The sequence below is a fragment of the Micromys minutus genome (assembly GCF_963924665.1).
Source record: "Micromys minutus genome assembly, chromosome: 21".
Taxonomy (NCBI): domain Eukaryota; kingdom Metazoa; phylum Chordata; class Mammalia; order Rodentia; family Muridae; genus Micromys; species Micromys minutus.
In genome coordinates, this window is record NC_137956.1 from 31423152 (window position 1) to 31435398 (window position 12247).

The following is a 12247-nucleotide window of genomic DNA, read 5'->3' on the forward strand; positions in this document are numbered from 1 at the left end:
CTAGGCAAGAATAATAAAATATCAGGAAAAATCAATGAATATTTAAAATGGCATTTCTTACAACTTGAAAATATTTTAAAAACTAAAGTACAAATTATGGTTCTAGCCATATCAGGTCATCAAACATGTTTATTTTCTAATTATTTTATTGGATCTTCTCTTTATTTATATTTCAAATGTTATCCCCTCCCCTCCTACTCCTCTCCCCCTCCACTTGTTTCTATGAAGGTGCTCCCTCTCCTAATCACCCTCTCCACCTCAGTGCCTTGGCATTTCCCTACACTGGAAAATTTACCTTCACTGGACCAAAGACTTCTTCTACCATTGATGCCAGACAATGCCATCCTCTGCTGCATACGTAACTGTAGCCATGGGTCTCTCAATGTGTGCTCAGTAGTTGCTGTTTTAGTCCATGGAAGTTGTATAGGGTTTGGTTGGTTGATAATGTTCTTCCAGTGAGGTTTCAAACTCTTTCAGATCTTTCAGTCCTTTCTTCAGCTTCATTGGGGTCCCCGTGTTCCGTCCAATGGTTAGCTGCAAGCATTCTCAGTTGTATCTGTATGACTTTGGTAGAGCCTCTGAGGAGGCATCTATACCAGGTTCCTGCCAGTAAGCACTTCTTGGCATCAGCAATAGTGTGTGGGTTTGGTGGCTGCATATGGGATGGATCCCCAGGTGAGGCAGTCTCTGACTGATCTTTTCTTCAATCCCTGTTCCTCTATTTGACCTTGTATTTCTTCCCATGAGTGTTTTGTTCTCCCTTCTAAGAAGGACTGAGGCATCCACATTCTGACCTTCCTTCTTTTTAAGCTTCATAAGGTCTGTGAATTGTTTCTTGGGTATTCAGATCTTTGGGGGACTAGTGTCCACTTATCAGTGAGTGCATGCCATGTGTGTTCTTTTGTGACTGGGTCAGCTCACACAGGAGGATAGTTTCTAGCTCCATCCATTTGCCTAGGAATTTCATAAAGACATTGTTCCTAATAGCAGAGTAGTACTCCATTGTGTAAATGTACCACATTTTCTGTATCCATTACCTTGGTGAAGGACATCTGGGTTTTTTTTTCCCAGCTTTTGGCTATTATAAATAAGGCTTCTTGATGGAGCATGTGTCTTTATTATATGTTGGAACATATTTGGGGTATATGCCCAGAAGTAGAATAACTGAGTCTTCAGGTAGTATTATGTCCAATTTTCTGAGGAACTGCCAGACTGATTTCCAGAGTGGTTGTACCAGCTTATAACCCCACCAACAGTGGAGGAGTGTTTGTCTTTCTCCATATCTTTGCCAGCATCTACTGTCACCCGAGTTTTTGATCTTAGCCATTCTGACTGGTGTGAGGTAGAATCTCAGTGCTGTTTTGATTTGCATTTCCCTGATGACTAGGGATGTTGAGTATTTCTTTAGGTGTTACTCAGTCATTCAGTATTCCTCTTTCACTCTTACTGCTTTTAGTTTTTTTTTTTTTTTTTTTTTTTTTTTTTTTTTTTTGTTTTGAACATTCGGTGTTTTGACTATTATGTGTTGGAAGGAGTTTCTTTTCTGATCCAATCTATTTTGAGTTCTGTAGGCTTCTTGTATGTTTATGGCCATCTCGTCCTTAAGTTTAGAGAAGTTTTCTATGATTTACTGTACCTTTTATTTGTGAGTCTTTGCTGTCTTCTACACCTATTATCCTTAGGTTTGATCTTCTCATTGTGTTCTGGATTTCCTGGATGTTTGGGGTTAGGAAGTTTTTGATTTTTGCATTTTCTCTAACTGTTGTGTCAATGTTTTTTATGTTATCTTCTGCCCCTGACATCCTCTCTTCCATCTCTTGTAGCCGTTGGTGATGTTTGCATCTATGACTCCTGATTTCTTTCCTAGGTTTTCTATCTCCAGGGTTTTCTCCTTTTGTGATTCTTTAATGTTTCTATTTTCATTTTTAATTCCTTCACCTGTTTGGTTCTGTTTTTCTGCAGCTCTTTAAGTGTTTTTTTGTGTTTTCTCTTTAAGGTCTTCTACTTGTTTACATGTGTTCTCCTGTAATCTTTTAAGGGAGTTATTTCTATACTTCTTGAGGACCTCCATCATCATCATCATGAAGTATGATTTTAAGTCCATATCTTATTTTTCTGGTGTGCTGGGAAATTCACTACTTGCTGTGGTGGGAGAACTGGGTTCTGATGTTCCCAGGTTGTCTTGGGTTTTATTGCTTAGGTTCTTGTGCTTGCCTCTTGCCATCTTGTTATCAGTGTTGTTAGATAATCTTGTCTCTAACTGGAGCTTGTCTCTCCTGTAGGTTTGAGGTCCTGTGGGCTCAGGAGGGAGATTGGTCCTGGGTGTTTGCTCTTTGCAAGCAGGTCGTGAGTTCTGATGGTGCTGACCAAGCTCTGTCTCCATGGGCTCAGGTGGGAGAGTGCTTGTAGGCTCTTCTGGATGCTCAGCTGTCTGTGGGAAGGCCCTGAGTCCTGATGACAGAGACCTGGCTCTGTCTCTGGTCTGGAACAGACCTAATCCCAGGCATCATCACACTACCTGAGCCCGGAGAGTTCCTGGCAGTCTCTCCCTGAATAGTCAGTGGGGGATGAGTCAGGGGCTCACCTTTGGGCTCAGGTAGGAGAATGCTTGTGAGCCTCTAATGGATGCTCAGCAGTGTGCAGAGATGAGTCAGATGGCAGAGACCAGGATCATCAAACACATTCTTAAGAGATGTTTTAGACATAAAACACTGATTATAAAATGTTTAATTAAAAGGATAAGTTATGTTTACAATGTAGTTTCTGTGGTGTACCTAGTAATGGATGGTTGACAAAAGGTGACAACATTAGAAGGGTTACTATGAATTTTATGATTACTATGTATTTTAAAAATTGCGAATGAACCTGCATTTCAATATTAAAAGTTAAAAATATATTCATGACCTCAAATTTAAATTTTACATAATATAAAAAATTATTATAATATTTTTGACATTAAATGTATTTATTAAATAGTGCTAAAATGTTTCAAATTAAAGGTAAATCATCTCTATTATCTTCCATACTAAGAAAAGGCAACAGCTAAAATGTTTAGCTTTCTTTGCTCCTATCAGCCTCAGTATGCAGATACCTGCTTCAATACATTTTAGCAGAGTTTATGTTGCAGCAATGAAAATTTTTTAATATTATTCACTATCTTCATTCTTTATACATATATCACAGCTTTCAGTGAAATTCTTACTAAGTATTATTGCTGTTACTGTGAAAATTCATCTTGCTACACCAGGCATGGTGATTAGTTTCAGAATATACTATACATATTTCACTTCGGAATGACTTCTGGTTTTCCTGGGAATTATTTGTTTTGTTTAATATACTTTTATCTTGTGTGGATGTTTTCTCATATACTGCAACTGCTTAATAAACAACCTTCCAACCAAACTTTCCATATAACAAAAGCCTTTTGTTCATCTTTTTGCTCTGAGATAGACACATGAAACACACTTTTCTCCAGCTTCATATGACTTGTTTTTCTCTAGTTCTATGTACATCCTAATAATTTTTGCAGTATTCATGAATTTTCATGTTTCTACATCAAATGCCATGTTTCCCAAATCTCTTAAGTCATTTTTCAAGATACTTCTAAGACAGAGTTCATAAACTTTTGATATTATACAGGTATTTAAGTCAATACAAGCATACGTTTTGATGGATAGTTTGGCTGGGTATAGAATTCTTACCGTAACATTGCTGTTTTGCTAATGGCCACAGTGCTATCATCTCAGCCATGCATATATAAAACATTGGAACAATAGAGAGATTAGCATGGCTCCTGTGCAAGGTGATATGCAAATTCATAAGTTGATCTATATATGTGTAGGACATGAAAATAGAAAGTGGAATATCAGATGGGAGTAATCGTTTTAATAGGAGAAGGGAGGGAGAACAAGAAACAATAATGAAATAGATGTGATAACATCATATAGAAACCAGTTATTTGTGTAAGAACTATATTAGTTACTTAGAATGTTCCTGTGATCAAATATCTGAAGCAACCAAAAGGATCAAGGGTTTACTCTGATTCATAATTTTCATATACAATCCATTGTGAAAAGAAAGATGTAGTGCTGAGAGGGGCCTTATCTGTGGTAGCAAGTATATGAAGCAGATAGTCACATAGCAACTACAATCCGGAAGCAGCAGGGATGTTTTAGGTCATATGGCTTCCTCCTTTCCTTATTCAGTCTAGGTCTAAAGCTGGTGAGATGCTGTACCCACATTCAGGTGTGTCTTTCTTCACATAAACTTCTCTGCAAACACTTTCCAGATTGCCTGGAAAGGTATCTCCTAGATGATTCCTATCTGGTCAGATTGAAAAATGAAGATTAACGAACCCCAAAATGTTTAAGCCCCAGTATCCCACCCCTGATCCTCTAAATCATGCTGATTTATAGTGCAAAATATATTCAGTTCCTTTTTAAGAGTCTCCAGAACTTTAACAGTCCTAACACTATTTAAAAGTCCATAGTTTAAAGTCCCTTCTGAGATTAAAGGCAATCTCTTAGCTATAAGCCTATGTCAAATCAACAGCAAAGCTACCTACTTATAACAATGGCACAGAATAAATATTCTCATTACAAAAGGAAGGAATGGGGACATAACAAGGGAAGATCAGACCAAAGCAAGACTTTTGCCAAAGCATTAAATTCTATACCCCTATTCCCATGGTCTTGACTTTAGTAGACTCAACTGGACACCGCAGAATTTGGGCAGCCCTGCACCTTCAGCCCTGCTACTTGAACCACACACTTCCTCTCTCTGGACCTGGCTCTGCTTCATGCCTTCATTTTTTCTTTATGGACATTCCAAAATCCTGGGTTCTCCAAACTTCCTAGGTCCTCTATTGCAATTTAGGTTTTCCTTTCACAGTGTTAGTCAATGATATTTTGGGGCCTTTTTGAAGGGAAAGTGACCCCAGCAGATGTTGTCTGGCTTCAATGGTTTTCTGGAACATTGGTGTAAATCTTCATAACCATGTTCTCTACAGTGCATTTAACAGGTAAGGTACATTTGGGTCTGAAGCAGAGAGTGTTCAAGGGGTACCTCAGAAGATCTTCTTTAGGAAGATTCCTCCCTCTTTTTAGATGTTGCTGTTCGGAATGTCCTATCTGGACTTAGCGTCTGAATATTCAATAGTAGTCAGTTTCCCTTTATACCAGTGCTCCATCTCCTACCTCCCGAAAGGTTTCCCTCCATGGCTCCTAACAGAATTTCTGACCTCTGTGGGCATCTCAAATGAAGCATACATCTCTGAAAACTTGAAGCTTATACTTAGAAATAAGAGAGATAAGTTTGCATCATCTTTATTACCTCATCAGAATGATTGTTTCTAGGTTCTTTCTAACTGCAAATTTCATTTTTTCCCTTAACAGCTGTGTGATAATTTATTACTTAAATGTAGCACATTTTCATTCTGCATCCTTTAACGAGGGTGATTCTATTTCTTGACTATTGTGAATAGAGCAGCAAGGAGGATTAGACGAATGATTATGTGTAGTAACATGGAGATAGAGTCCTTTGAGTATGTGCTAAAGAGTGGTATAGCTGCATCATATGGTCAATTTACTTCAGCTTTTGGAGAAAACCCATGCTTACTTCCACAATGGTTGCCTGGTTTGCATGCCCACCAGCAGTGAGTAAGTGACTCCCCCACATCCATGTAGGCATCACTCATCAATTTTTTTTTTTTAATCTTGGCTGTTGTGACTGGGTTAAGATGAAATCTCACAGTATTCTTAATCTGCATGTCCTCTGATGGTTGGACATTTAAAAGATCTTCTAGTCATTTGTTTCTCATCTTTTGCCAACTCTGTTTAGAACCATGATTCTTTTCTAATTGAATCATTTGTCTTGGTATTTAATTTTTTAAAAAATTTCTTTGTATCTTCTAGAGATTAACCACCTGTCAGATGTGTATACAGTGAAGACTTTTTCCAGTCTGTATGCTGAATATTTACTCAGCAATGGTGTCATTAACAGTAAGAAACATTTCAGCTTCATGCGGTCCAGTTTGTCAAATGCTAGGCTAAATGCCTGTGATACCAGAATCCTATTCAGAAAGTTCATTTCTAGGTCTGTGAGTTCAGACATATCAATTGTTTTTTTTCTTCTGTAAGATTCAGTGTGTTATATTTTAGGTTGAGGTCTTTGGAGTGGAAGTTTGGGCAGGGTGAAAAATAAAGCTCTAGTTTCAAACATTTGTACGAACCTAACCAGTTTGACTGGCGGTACTTTTGAAGATGCTGACTTTTTACTAATGTTTGCCATTGGCCTCTTTTTCAAACATCCAGTGACTGAAAGAGTGTAGTCTTTTTTCCTAGACCCTAAATTCTATTCCATTGACCAATATGGCTGTTCTTATGCTGGTGTTATGAATTTTTATTACTAGAGCTCTGTAGTATAACAAATCAGTGATGGTGGTACATTCTCACCACTCTCTGATTGTCTGGGGTTTTCCTTCCTTCCTTCCTTCCTTCCTTCCTTCCTTCCTTCCTTCCTTTCTTTCTTTCTTTCTTTTTTTCTTTCTTTCGCTGTCCTACTTTTGTATGTTCCTAAAGGAAATTTAAGATTATTGTTACAATAGCCTTCCTATATACAAATGGCAAACACATCAAGTAAGAAATCAGGGAAACAATGCACCACAGCCTTAAAAATTAACTTGGAAAAAAATCAATAAAGTTAAAGATATATGTGTGTGTGTGTGTGTGTGTGTGTGTGTGTGTGTGTGTGTGTGTGTGTGCCTATGAGACACTGAAAAAATCGAAGAAGATAAGAAAAGATGGGAAGACCTCCCACACTCATGGATCGGTAGGCTTAGTATTTAGAGAATGGCCATCCTACCAGAAGCAAAATTTCTATTCAATTCTTCACAGAAATTTCACTTAGTAACACACAAAAGGCAGGATAGCAAAACACACAAACAAACAATTTAAAACCTGAACAATAAAAGAAAGGTATGAGGCTGTCATTATCACTGACATTATTACTGATTTTAAGTTATACTATAGAGCTTCAGTAGTTAAAAAAATCACAGTAGCAGAATAAAAATAGAGCTAACTTGCATCTATTAGAATTATTTTTGTATACTGTTTCTTTACTAGATGTATTTATCATATGTAGGAGTTTTCAAGTGGCATCTTTAGGATTTCCTATGTATGAATCTATAGAATCATCACATCATCTGCAAATAAAGATGATTTTTTTTGCATTTTTATTGGATATGTTATGTATTTACATTTCAAATGTTATCCCCTTTTCCTGTGGAAAGACTCGATAGCATTTGCCATCACAAGATGGCGCTGACTTCTGTTGCGGCAACCTGGCCCCTTCTTGTAAACAAACTGGGCGCATGCGCAGCAAAGAGTGGCTCGAGCCAAGTCACTGCCCATCCCGGGGTGTCAAGATCAGACCACTGGCGGGCAGCCAATCACACAGCGACACTCCACCCTTGGGGGTATAAATTAGGGTGCCTTTTCCTGCCCGGGGTCTTTCTCTTCAATAAACACTTTGTTGCAGAAGGATCCTGGTTTTCCGTGTGCGTTCTTGCTGGCGAGATGATAGCGCGGGACATTTTCCTGTTTCCCCCTCTCCCACTCCCATTTCCTCTTCCCTGCTTCTATGAGGATGCTTCCCTTCCCACCCACCCACTCCCACCTCACCACCCTGGCATTTCCCTACACTGGGAAAACAAGTCTTCACTAAAGGCTTCTCCTCTTATTGATGCCAGACAATGCCATCCTCTGCTATATATACAGGTGGAACCATGGGTCCCTCCATGTGTACTAAATAACTATAATTTGACTTCCTTCATATTTGTATTCTCTTTATCTCTCTCAGGTGTCTTAATGCCCTAAGACTTCATGCACTATATTGAACAGTAGTAGAGAGACTGTACTTCCTTACCTTCTACTAATTTCAGTGGAAATGCTTTGAGTTTTTACCTCCATTTATCACGATGCTAACCATAGGCATTTTGTATTTTGCCTTTATTCTGTTTGGATTTATCTCCTGCATCCCTAGATTCTCTAAGACTTTATCTTGAGAGATGTTGGATTTGACAAAGGATGTTGGACTTTAGTCTGCATTGAATAAGATTATCAGGTGGTTTCTTTTAGTCTGCTTATGGAGTAAAAAACATTTACTCAGTCATCTCTGTATCTCTGAGACGAAGCCAACTTAATCACTGTGGATAGTCTTTTTGATGTAGTCCTAAATTCAATTTGCAAATGTCTTATTGAGAAATTTTGCATCTATATTCATTCAAGAGTTTAGGCAATACTGTTCTTTCTTTTTGTGGGACCTTTTGTCTGATATTAGTATCAGGGCAATGCCGGTTTCATAAAAAAAAATTTAGAGGTGTTCCTTCCTTTTCTACTTTATAGAATAATTTGATGAGTACTGGTGTTTGTTCTTTGAATGTTAGTTCTTCTTCTTCTTCTTCTTCTCTCTCTCTCTCTTTTTTTTTTTTAAGAGCACACAGTTTATTAAAGACAACTCAGCAACAGCACTGGCCTGCTGAGCTCCTTCCAGCTGCTCCCAAGTGAGCTGCAGGCGCTCAGACTCTGGCTCCCCTTGAGAATCAAGGGTAGATCCTTCCCTCAGGCAGCATCTGTGGAGCTGCCCTACCCAAGACAACGTCTCCATGTCCTTGGCCTTCATCTCAAGGACCAAGTGGTGGGCACAGGGTGCAGGTCTCCCACAGAAACAAATTAGACGAAGTGATTCCAGTAGAATGGTCCCAGGGAGGGGGTGGGGTTGGGGTGGGGGAAACAGGCAAGAGGGAATGCGTTTGTGTCCTGGGCAGTTTCTGCTGTGTCCCAGGCAACAAAGGGGTCAGTGCTGGGGATAAGCTACCAGCTAGCAGGTCCTAGGTTTGGGGCCGATCAGGATGGTGGGAGTGTATATTGTCTGTATCTTTGTAAATGCAAAGGCATCAGCATTGACCGCCCTTATATTTGGTTCTAGTGTAGAGCTGGCAGCCTTCCCAGCCAGGAACCAGGAGAGGATGTCAGAGTTAACCTTGGGAAATAAGACAACCCATACCTCCAACTCTTTTTCCATCTCAGCCACTCCTACCCACCCAGAATCCCAAGTCACTTGCCAATTCGCAATAAATAGCTAGCCTGTGTCTAAATAAATAGTAAAAAAAAAATCTCCCAGGCATTGTGTATTGGGAGAGAAGGTAGCAAAAAGGCAGGCAGAGCCCCAGCAGAGCTCAACCCAAGCTCGCTAAAGCAATGGCCTGGGAAGACAGGAAGCCCTGCCCACTGCTCTTAGGAAGGCTTCAGGTGGCAGCTGCTGGAACCTTGCTCCTGCTGGCCAGTCTCAGGTGAGAACCCTTACTGCCAACCTGCCCTCAGGATTCAGGCCACCTGACCTCCATATGAGAGACGGAAGAGACATAGTCAGAAAAGTCTACTTGCTGAACAGGGATCAGGGAAACCACCCCAAAGCCAGAAAATAGATCAAGCACTTGACCAAGAAAGCCAGCCCCTCCACAGCCTTCCCTGTCTCCCGTGGGAACAGAGGGTAGATGGAACCTTCTGGCAATATAAGGCCCCAGGCTTTTCAGTTCAGCCAACCCTGGACCCAGAGAAGCATTCTTTGGTCCCCTTGCCCTTGACAAGACCTGCACACCCTAGGTGGGAACATGGAAGTCAAGGGGGATGACAGCTCTACTAAACTTTCAACTCCCAGGCACAGAGCAGCCAATAGTGTCTTAATCGCTGACTGAAGACTCTCCTTCCCTCCTTTCTCCATTCTTGAGCAGAAAATAGGCAAGAGGCTCAAAGCTTCACAGGCTGCCGTTGTCAGCAGCACTTGGCTTCCTCAAGCAGAGCAGCTTCAGGGCCCACTGAAGAGGTACTAGGGATTCCTGCTCCGACGAGGGGACCTGGAGGCCTCAAGCTGGGGATGGGAACAGGATGCCAACAAAGTTGGCCTCCTGGGCTCTCGCTAAGCTACACTCCTTTTGATTGCTGGCTTCAGGGAGCAGAGGGGAGGAGAGAGGGCAGAGGATCAGGGTAAGGCGCCCCAAGAGAAGGGGAAAGAGGAAAAGACAGAGGAAGAATAGCAGGAACCACACATGCCTCTGGCAAAGGAAGAAAAGAACAGGCAGAGGTAGACACAGAAGGGGAATGAGGGCCTTAGAGGGTTCCCACACACCCTGCCCCACGGCCAGGGCATGTGTGAACACACATGTACACACACACAAAAGCAGAGACCCGGGAGACAGCCCTTCCAGCCATGAGCAAACACACCTGACAGAGACAAACGGTGGCCTTAGAACTGGCAGTCACTCAGCTCCTCTGGGACGCTTCCTCAGGCAGCTTGAGCACCGCACTCAGAAGTGGTTTCTGGCCCATTCGCCAATTACCTCCCCTGACCAGGACCCAGGGAAGATGAGAACACAAAGGGTGAGGAGCTGCTGGACAGAGGCATGGCAGAACCCTGTCAGCCTCCTAGGCCCCAAATGGCCCCAGCCCCAGGAAGCCAGCTCAGGAGCCCTTCTGAGCAGTCTGGGTGGAGGGTCCCAGGGCTGAAGTGCAGGGAGTATGGCAGGACTGAGCACTGGGAAGGAGCACAGCTTGGTGCGCTCCCGGAGCAGCCTGAACCATGGGAACCAGCCTGGGAAGACCAGGAGCTGGAGACTGCAGCTTGCCCTCAGCCTGGTTTTCTCACAGGCTCCTTTGTGTCCCAAAAACAAGGGTGTAGAGCGCAGGTGTCTGTCTGCTCTGCCAATCCTGGGCCTCCTGCTACCAGGTTACTTGGAGTCTTGGAGTTCCTTGGCTTTCTGTAGGATCTGAGACGGGGTAATCCTGCAGAAGCCGCATGTTGACAGTGAAGTCCCCCTCCAGCAACTGCTTCCGGATCAGTATGAGCACAGCACAGCAGACCAGGAGAAGGAAATGGAAGCGGTTGCCATCAGCAAAGAGGGAGTCCCATATCCGGATGACATTAGGCAGCAAGAACTCCTGAGACAGCAGCAGCGTCAGCCATCGGAAGGCAAAGAATTGAGGTTTGATACTCTGCTCTTGCAGCTTCAGGTAGAGCTCTACATCCTTATCCTTCAAGGTGGAGTACACCTTCTCCATCTTGTAGGTGATGCCACACTGGGAGTCATCCAGGCTCTTGATGAAGTTGTCCCGGATCTCAGCCATGAGGTTGGTGAAACAGAAAAAGGTGTCTGCTTCAGCATGCTCTTTCCACTCGCTGTTAGGGTCAGTGGCAAAAGTGTAGTAGAGGGGGCCCACGATCTCATTCATGCCCTGCACATAAGCGATGCCAGGGTTGAGCTTGGCGTAGATGAACAGGATCCGCTCCACCACCTCCCAGTGGGCTTCGCAGCCATTTGGTAGAACCCCATACTCGTTCAGGGCTGATGATGCGTTGTTCTTGTTCGGGGAGCTCATATTTGTGACCCCACCTCGGTTCCGGGCCACTGTCTGAGACTTCAGTGTTGTCTGCTCCACCCGCTTACGAAGGGTCTCAAACTCATTCTGTGGGCCCAGGATGAGGAGTCAGGGGTACTCAGTGGCTCTTTGGAAGAAGGATATATCTGGGCACAGCCGGACATCTTTGTCGATCTGCAGTAGCACCTCGTTGTCCTTAAAGTATGTGTTCCACCTGCTGTCAGGGTTTGGGTTCAGGGGATGGTCCTCAAAGGTCACATCCTCCCTGGATACACCCATGTTGGCCTTGGCAATACCAGGCTGGATAATCATCTCTCTCAGGAACTGTGAATAGAGCCCCCTCTGCTTGGCCAGGATGGAAGTCCGCAAGGCTCTCTCCAAAGGGAGGTAGTTCAGGGGGATCTTCCAGCAGAGGCACCGCAGTCCGCCCTCACAGGGGATGTCACTAAAACTGAGTTCTCGAAGCTTTTCCAACACAATGGAGGGCTCATTCAAGACATCCTGGAAATCTGCAATCCGGCTCTTGTGCAGACTCGACTTGATGTTGACTTCCGGACCCCCAGGCTGCATCTGCAGCCCCAGCTGCCGCCACCGCCCCCCTCCCTCCGGGGACACTGGTGTTGAATGTTAGTTCTTTGAGCTGCTTTGAGTTGGGGGATGAGACCTTGAGTCCTGTCTCTTCTGCTGTTTTTATACTCTACACAGTTTCTTTATTTTTTTTCTCATTCTGGTAAGATTCCTTCACTTGAATTTTTGTTCACCAACTCTTCTTTTGCTAAGGGCATTTGCTTTGTAGACTCTATGTTCACTTTATT

At 42.8% G+C, this 12247-nt stretch overlaps 1 pseudogene across 1 annotated transcript; it reads right to left on the reverse strand.

Moving 5' to 3' along the window:
- Positions 1-10783: 10783 nt before the first annotated feature.
- Positions 10784-12002, reverse strand: LOC308434389 (TBC1 domain family member 13-like; annotated as a pseudogene). The gene has a single exon. The product of its transcript is annotated as a TBC1 domain family member 13-like (transcript).
- Positions 12003-12247: the final 245 nt, after the last annotated feature.